Source organism: Nicotiana tabacum, chromosome 17, assembly GCF_000715075.1.
Source record: "Nicotiana tabacum cultivar K326 chromosome 17, ASM71507v2, whole genome shotgun sequence".
Lineage (NCBI taxonomy): Eukaryota > Viridiplantae > Streptophyta > Magnoliopsida > Solanales > Solanaceae > Nicotiana > Nicotiana tabacum.
This window is the reverse complement of record NC_134096.1, coordinates 26,483,839-26,493,305: the sequence shown is the minus strand read 5'-3', so window position 1 is coordinate 26,493,305 and position 9,467 is coordinate 26,483,839.

Below are 9,467 nucleotides of genomic sequence, written 5' to 3'. Positions count from 1 at the left end.
TTCACCGAAATCATCAAAATGTGAGTATGTCAGAAATTTATGATTTTCCCCAAAAACTTTCAACAACAGATAAGATGTTTCATTATGAGATAGCATGAGAAAAGTACATCTCTATGCCTACATGTCAATGTGCATATGAAGTCATGAATGTCATAATACCAAACAACATGAGGAAATGCATCTCTATGCCTACTTGCCAAGTATGCATATCAAGTGTAATGCACCATAGTGATAAACTCGTGTGCTCATGCTTTCGGAGTAATCAACCTCACTTAGTATGCTCAATCACTCACCTTCCAATCACTCAACATTCTTAATCACTCGGCACTCACACTCAGCAGGTAACTGCGCTCACTGCTGGTATGTCAGACTCCGGAGGGGCAGATTTTGCGCAAGAGCTAATATAAGCCAATCATGGAATGCTGCGGCATGTAGCATAATCCCATCATGAATCAATAAAGTCTGCTGCGGCGTGTAGCGCGATCCCATCATCATCACTCACAATCAGGTCCTCGACCTCACAAACTTCATGCCAATTAGCACAAACAATGATAACATGATGTGACAACAAATGATAACAGAGACTGAGATATGATATGCAAATGAATGAATATGACTGAGTATGTAATTGCAATTTAAGCAAATAACTCAACAACAAGAATGACTGATGAGCACAAAACACAACACAAAATTATTGCTCGCTAGTCAAAGATAGTATAGTTTAATTATCGTCTCCACACAGATTGAATTTAAAGAGTGTTCGAATAATCTCCAGTTGATTACTATCCAGGAAAATTAACACTTGATTTGATGACTATTACTACGATTAACTACTAAAATTTAAGCAATTAACAATTAATCACAAAAGACAGCGGATGAGCAACAAAGAAATATCAATGAGAGAAATAATGGTAATTGACTAGATAGGTGCAAGATAATTGACATGGGATCCAATTCTTGAGTTATTTCACTCTATAATGTTTTTGATTCTCACAAATTCAACAGATAATTAGATTACACTTGAAGTTAATGTCGATTAAACATTAAATTTAGTAATTAATCCAATTGAAGCACGGTAAACAATTGCAACAATAAAATGATGGGTATGATCTAAAGGGTAACTTCTCACGAATATTTCCCTATTTTCTAGTTCGATTAATAATTCAAGGGGCTATTTGAATCACAAATTTAAATTAGAGCATAAGATATAAAGAAATTCAATATCAAACTTCTCTTTCGATTAAGAAAAATAATAAATAACTCCACAATACGAATTAAAACTCCATCAATTAATTCCAACAATTATCAAGAATTAAATCCCTAATCAAGTTATCAAAACACTGTATCTGTCAACACCCTAATGGAAATTACTCCATAGCAATGGAAAAAGTCATCTCAATAAGATTTAAGAACAAAGAAAACATCAATGCTAATGATTCGATACAAACTCCCGTATTGCACCGATTGTTGGTTGAAATCTTGATGAACTCTTGAGTCTTCTTGCCTTGGTTGGTTCTCCAATCTTTCGTAGGTCAGAAGTCCTCTAAATATCGTATTTTTGGTGTATTTATACCATGTAAAAACAATCTCGGACGAACTACCCATTCCTAGCCGAAACAGGAGATTACTTTGACAAACTTGTACATGCGCGTCGCGCCATGCGACGCGCTTGTGAGGAAGTTCAGAGAGGCGAGACTTTGTCAGGCAGTAGCAATTACATAGACGTGTCGCTCCTTGTGGCAGCCCATACTGTGCGGCTCTCAGAGTAAATAGTTTTGTTCACTTTTTGACATCCGAACTTGGTCCTCGACCCCCGAACGAGATCCCGACTTAATTTCTTGGGTTTATACTGAGACTTCAAAGCTCTAACTTGTTCGATTTAGCTCCAAATTACCTTAATAGCTCGGAATCATTTCCTACAAGTCATAAAACACGCAATAAGTGTAATTCACTATCATTTAAGCTCAAACACACGTAAAATGCAGTAATTAGAGTGCAATACTACGACTAAAATACGAGTTTCTAGACTACCATCAACACCCCATACTTAGACCATTGTTCATCCTCGAGCAATCAAACTACACTTCACATAGGAATGACCTATTCATTAAACAACTTCCCTAAGCACCATATCATAACATCCTAGCCTCAAGACTCGACTCAAAAACACCACGCATTTTTCACAACCTGTTCACTTACTCTAACACAGAGGTCAAAGACTTTACCTTACCTTCACAAGTCATGTTCCCTCACACAAATAATAGAGAGTAGTTCCACAGACAATAAAATTTAAGAACAAATAGTAACTCAAGGCTTGCCTGTAGTGTAATACTCTACTAATTAAGCTTATTCAGTCAAGGATCAAGTAAGACTTTATTTTGGTTGTAATGTAGGCTACGGGACAAGTAGGATACATATGGATATAGTGGCTACATCTCCCTAAGCACTTTAATACATATACATTAACAATTCAAACCCCACACTTGCGATGAACCAAACCCCAACCTTATCATCATATTAACACCAAGCTCCCAATTTCTTTAAGCACAGACAAAGAAAGATTTATCACTAGCAAGGAATAAATTTCTTTATCATATATGCAACCACCAACATGTTTTCTCTTTTTCTAGATTCTAATTTTCTCTTCTTCTTTTTTTCACGTCCCTACAAGTGGCTCTCACAATTTTTTCAAACAATGCACCTTTCTCCTTTTTATAGTTTCACTCAAAAACCCAATCATACCTCCACTTAGCTTTTAAAAAGCACATAAATATATCATGTGCTCAAGAGAGGTAAACGGTTCAAACAGATAGTCAATTCAGACAAAGGGGTCAGGCTTGTAGTGTGGTTGCCAAAGAAAATAGGATTACAGGCTCGAGAGGGATAACTAGGATATACAATAATTAGGCGGGTCACATACATATAACTGGCTTACAAAGAAATGCCCATATCACTTCCTAGACTAGACAAGACTGCTATTTCGCTTTGCAAACACACGGGGCAAGTTCTAGATATCAACTGACATGCACAAAATATCAACAAAAACCTCACTCACACGTTGGCACATAACTCACTTAGGATCGGATCTATCCCGACTCTCTAGTCAAAGCAGTTAAGCAAAGTCACAATCACACAATTTAAGGTACTTATTTAAGAGTCAAGAACTGAGTCTAGGCATCACAACTAAGGCACTCACCACTCTCAAGCCATATGCAGTCAAGGAAAATTGCTTCAAATTAGCACTATTACTCAAGATTCTTTATTCCTATAAAACTAAAAAAAACCTAACTACAGCTGGTTCAATTAAAACCCTTGGAAAAGAGCCGCGGCACAAAAAAGTAATAAACTAAACTAAAATAAAAGACATATTTTAGGATTTCAATTTTTTTTTTTTGATTTTTTGTATTTTTCTCGTTCGACTTCAAATCCCTCAAGAAGCCAGTCGACGAAATCTATCAACGGGAAGAGTCGAAACTAAATAATTAATTACTAACTATTACAGTCCAATAGAATTTAGAGTTATAATTTACAGACCATATTGTCTAAGAAAGCAAGAAACAAATCAAACAAAACCAACTAGCAAACAGGAAAAAATACAAATACAACCAAATAGGACCACCCCACCCCCACACTTAAGAAATTGCATTATCCCCAATGCAAAACAATAAAACAAGAGTGAAAAGGTAACTCCCTGAGGCCTGTGGCCTACTCCTCATCAACACCCTCAAAGGTGCGCATGTACTCCTCATCATCAGAGGATCCTCATACGGTGGCATCTATGCTCCATCTTGCAAGCCCAACCACTGCTGAGTGACCGAGGAGAGGGGGTAGTCCTCCTACAGCCTTGTCAAATCAGTCTCCCCCCGAGCAGCGCGAAGGCGCATATCAGCAAATAGTAGCTGCAATGTCTCCTTGACACGAAGTAATCTCTAATCCATAGGACCAACAACAAAAGGGGGGGGGGTCTATCACAACTGTGACATCAAAGGACTTAAGAGGCCGCATCACCGGAATTGTCCGGTCATAATCGAACTCCTCTTCCACATGGTGCATCCTCAGAAGTCGCGTGATCATGCTCGGGAAATACAGGCGGTGGGCCCTAAGTGGTCGTACTCAAGCCATGTGCTCAAGCATAATCTTACCCAGATCAAACTTCATCCGAGTCAAGATAGCATAATGAGACACACCTTCAACCGGGAGACGTCAATATTGTTCTGGGTAGGCATGATCTTTGCATTAATAAATTAGAGAATGACTCTGGCGGGACATTGGAAATTGCACTTCTTCATATCTTTGTGGAACTCATTAGCATCTCGCATCCATGTGGCAAGAATCCGTGCCACACAGTTGGCGTCTAATATTAGGATAGGGGTGCCGACGCAACAACCTGGGGAACAACTTATAAGAGTGCTCTGTGAACCCTATGATTTGATTGATTACCCATGGGAAAAGGGAATCATCTTTCCTCTCACCTTCACTTCATACACCGCATCTAAACTTGCCTTAGGTTGCTAGTTAGCATAGAACTCTTTGACCATGTTCACATTCACCGACTCACCGGGGCAGAACAAGCTTTCAAACCCAGGTATCTGATGTTGTTGTAAATCCCCGAGTACTTCCTGTCTAGCTTGCCATCATCAATACTAACTTATGGGTCGGGGCTCACCGCCGTAAAAAAGGTTTGGTACCACATCCTAGAATGAGCTGACACAACCTGAATGTCATACTTGCAGCTCGGTACTACATCCGCATCTGGATCAATGCGCTCCTCTCCCTCCTCCACTGGGGAGGGAGAAGGTGCCCGCCTACCTCCTCGACGACTACTAGAGGCAACTTCGGAGGAACATGTGTTAGAACGTTTGCTAGGATGGCGAGATGTTGTACCTGCACAAGACGAACAATAGTAGCCACAACACTTAAAATAAAAACAATACCAAATGGGGTAACCACCCTACACTTATGTTATTGGCATGTTCACAAGTACAATTTATATCGGGGACTCGGACTTCCCCATTGAAAGCACGCCACAAGTAATCAACAACCCACCCAGTCACCAAGATAATATTACAATAACATAACCATGGACTACACTAGTATAAAACACAAAATTAAGAAGCTAAACTAGTAATTAAGAAAATAAAACTAAGAAGTTATACTAATTCACTATTAACAGAATTAAGAAGTTACCATACAAAACTACACAAGTACTTAGCACGAATCAGACACTCCAATTAGCACCTAGCAACACATTAGCATGGGGTGATCGATCGATTAGCACTCGGGGCTAACATGTTAAAGTTTCACAACATAAGAATATGACCTCCCTCCCCACACTTATCATCAAGCATCACATTATCCCATAATAATTATCATCCAATTAAGCAACAATGTCACCTTCTATGTCACTGAGATATTTTATCAAACACATGGTCACCAAATTTAACTCATAATTTCAACTTCAAATAATCTAATATCACTACACAAACATACCATCAACCACCCAACAACAACCACAACACCACCATAATATAACAATGGCACAAAGTGCTCCAAATTTGCACAAACTTTCCTCCAATTTTCGGCCATATAAGCACCACCACCATACTTCACCATAAAATTATTCCAAAACCACCAAAACATACTAAAAATCCACCACAAGCATAAGAATAATGAAAATCCCTACAAAAGCTAGTACAATTTCGGCCAAGTTAAACAAATAGCTAAAAGATGAGCAAAAATAAACTACCCAGGGTTAGGTTAAACTAAATTAAAACTAACTAAATACTACAATTAAATACTAAAAGAAGATAAGAGATGAGAGGAGGAACTTACCTTGATCAGTGATGAACGTGAGTGGAAGAAATTTGAAGAAGAAGAACAATGGGGGATTTGGGGGAGAGTTAGAGAGGAGAAATTTGTGAGAGAGAATGAGAGATATGGAAGAAGGGGGGAAAACGGGTATGTTTTAGGGAATGGGGGGGGGGGTCTGTTCATTTCGTTTTTATTTTTATTTTTTTCAGATTTGTTTTTAAAACAATCTAGCCGACAAAAATTGTACAGTCGTGTCGCGGGGTGCGGTGGTCCACGCGGTGCAGTAGTGGAGAAGTTCAGAGATCTGTTTCTTCTGTCAGACTCGACCTTTGTCCTAGCGCGGCACCCCATGCGGCGCGTTAGGCCACTTTTCTCAGAGTTCCGACGATTTTTGCTTTTTAGCCCACAGGTTGCACCTTGACTCTATTATGTACTTATTTTGTGTTCAATTCATGCTTATACATGTCCAAACAAGTACCAAAACTCCTAAACTCTAATAATCTTAATCTACAATTATCTAAACTATTCTACAAAAGCAAGAAAAAAGGGATAGAAGCAGTTCTGAGTTATAGTCGTCAGCTTGACTCCGTCACTTAGGCTCATTTGATCACGATGCTAGAAGATTGCTTGTCAAATCCTACAACAAGGTACTGTTTCAACCTGTGCCCATTCACCTTAAAGCTTTCATTCCCTTATTCATGTTGTATTTCAATGGCGCCATATGGTGAGACGTGTTTAACCACATACAGACATGTCCATCTTGACTTGAATTTTACAGGGAACAACCTAAGTCTACTATTGTATAGTAAGACTCTGTCCCCTTCATGAAACTCCTTTGGCTTAATCAGATGATCATGCCACCTTTTTTTCTTTTCCTTGAAGATTCGCGCATTTTCATATTCGTTCATTTGCACCAACCTGTGTTCACCTGCAAGACTAAGATCAAGATTAAGCATCTTAATTGCCCAATAAGCTTTATGTTCTATCTCAACAGGTAGATGACACGATTTTCCATACACTAATTTGAACGGTGAAGTTCCTATAGTTGTTTTGAACGCAGTTCTGTACGCCCATAGAGCTTCATCCAACTTTATAGACCAATCCTTACGAGAAGCACTAACCATATTTTCAAGAATTCGTTTAAGTTCACGGTTAGCCACTTCAACTTGCCCACTAGTTTGGGCATAGTACGGGGTTCCTATTTCGTGTGTGACCCCATACTTAGACAACAATGCAGCGAACTGCTTGCTCACAAAGTGCGACCTATTTTCACTGATAATCACTCGAGGTGTCCCAAAGCGGGTAAAGATGTTCTTCCGTAAGAACTCACACACCACCCGAGCAACATTGGTCCCAGTATGGATTGCTTTGACCCATTTAGAGACATAGTCAACGGCTACTAGGATATACTCATAAGAATGAGACGATAGTAACGGGCCCATGAAGTCAATGCCCCAAACGTCAAAAATTTCACATACCAAAATGGAGTTTAGTGGCATCTCATACCTCTTGCTAATGTTACCTGCCCTTTGACACTTGTCACATGCAGCTACATACACCCGTGCGTCTTTGTACAAAGTAGGCCAATAGAAATCGACTTCCATGACCTTTGTTGTAGTGCGATTTCCACCATATTGTCCTCTAGCTTCTCCATCATGGCAATAAGAAAGAACGCTTGTCATCTCTCCTTCAGGCACACACCTTCGAATCACACCATCTGCACACAGATTAAACAAGAAAGGGTCATTCCAAAAATAACTTTTTACCTCACCTTGAAGATTCCTTCTTTGATCACGAGAGAGGTCACCGGGCAACCATCCACTAGCCAAAAAGTTGGTTACATCAGCATACCAAGGCGGCCTTTCGGAGACCGCAACAATGGAGAAAATATGCTCATCAGAGAACTCTTCCCTTATTTCAACTGTTCTAACCGGAGGTCTCTTAAGTCGAGATAGATGATCTGCGATTTCATTTTCTGTGTCCTTCCTATCCTATATTTGATCTCCAAGTCAAACTCTTGGACCAACAACACCCACCGCATCAGACGCGGCTTGGACTCCTTCTTACTCAACATGTATTTCAAGGCTGAGTGATCAGTGTGTACAATCACTTTACTCCCCACCAGATATGATCTAAACTTTTAAAAAGCAAATACCACAGTAAAGAACTCTTTCTGAGTAGTGGCATAGTTGACTTGAGCATCATTCAACGTCCTACTTTCATAGTAGATGTGCCTAAACATCTTATCTTTTCTTTGCCCCGGAACTGCCCCCAGAGCTACATCACTAGCATCACACATTATCTCAAATGGATGGCTCCAATCAGGTATCACCATAATAGGAGCACTCACAACCTTTTCCTTTATCAATTTGAATGCTCTTAAGCACTCCACAGTGAAAACAAACTTGACATCCTTCGCTAGCAATGCAGTCAACTGTCACGCCCCGACCTCGCGGAGCATGACCGGCGCTCAACCGAGATACCCCGGTTAAGAAAGCCTACTTGATGCCTTCTACCCAACCTTGCGTATTAACAATATAAGAATCAATACAAGATATAGACATGAGAAGAGTCAAGTGTTCCCCATTCTTTTCCCAGTAATCAAAATAGATTCATTTATGACTTCCAAAATATTACAAGTTTATAGATATGATGAAAAATATGTTTTCCATATACCAACACTTCTAGTTCATTACCCAACATCAAACACCACCCACAACCTGTCTACAGAGCCTCTAAGTACACAGAAGAGAAGAATGTTAGTGTTAGCAACAAGACCCCAGCTATACCTCAAAGCTCAAATACAACGTCAAATGACACAAGGCCCGGAATAGAGTAGGGCTCACCAAAACCTTCTTAATAGAGAGTGACTGCTAACGAGGACCAAAACTGCCCGCTGATGAACCACCTGCATCCATTGAAGATGCAGCTCCCTCGGCAAAAGGGACTAACATGTGGAATAGTACTAGTATGTAAAGCTAAATGTCCTCTTTCGAAATAGAATGCCAATATCATAAGAGGAAACACCATGGAAGCAACAAGTAACAATCAATGATATCTAAATGCCAAGTTAAAACATAACAATTTTCAAAAATACGAAAATAATATACATTTTTGGTTGGGAGATCATTAGCATCGATATACCATCGTGTTTTTGGCATGGAGTCCGATCACGCCCAATCGCCTAGGCCATCCCCCCATGGACAATGTGGTTTGACATGTGATACAAAAAAAGGTGTTAGTAAGAGTAGTACTACCATGTGCGCAACATGGCGTCCGATCTCCACCCGATCGGCTAGGCCGCCTTCCCACATATGCCGTGTGGGTTGACTTTCCAATTCACCGCTTATATCAATATCATCCTAATTAAGGAGAATAATCAAAATCACATCAATATTTCAATCTCATCCCAAATAAGGGGAATAATCACAATACACCCCTACACCAGCACGTGTAGTTTTGGGTGTGGGCCTTATGACCATCATTCATCAGTTTTCTAATGATACTCCCAAAAATATTTTTGTTTTGCACAGAAGGGAAACAAAAGTACAGATATATTTTCTATTCACGTCATTACCTTTCACACTATTTATAGCCTCGTTAGTAACTTCACACATTCACAACATCATTATTATTTCATTGGCCCTCTTGGCCAT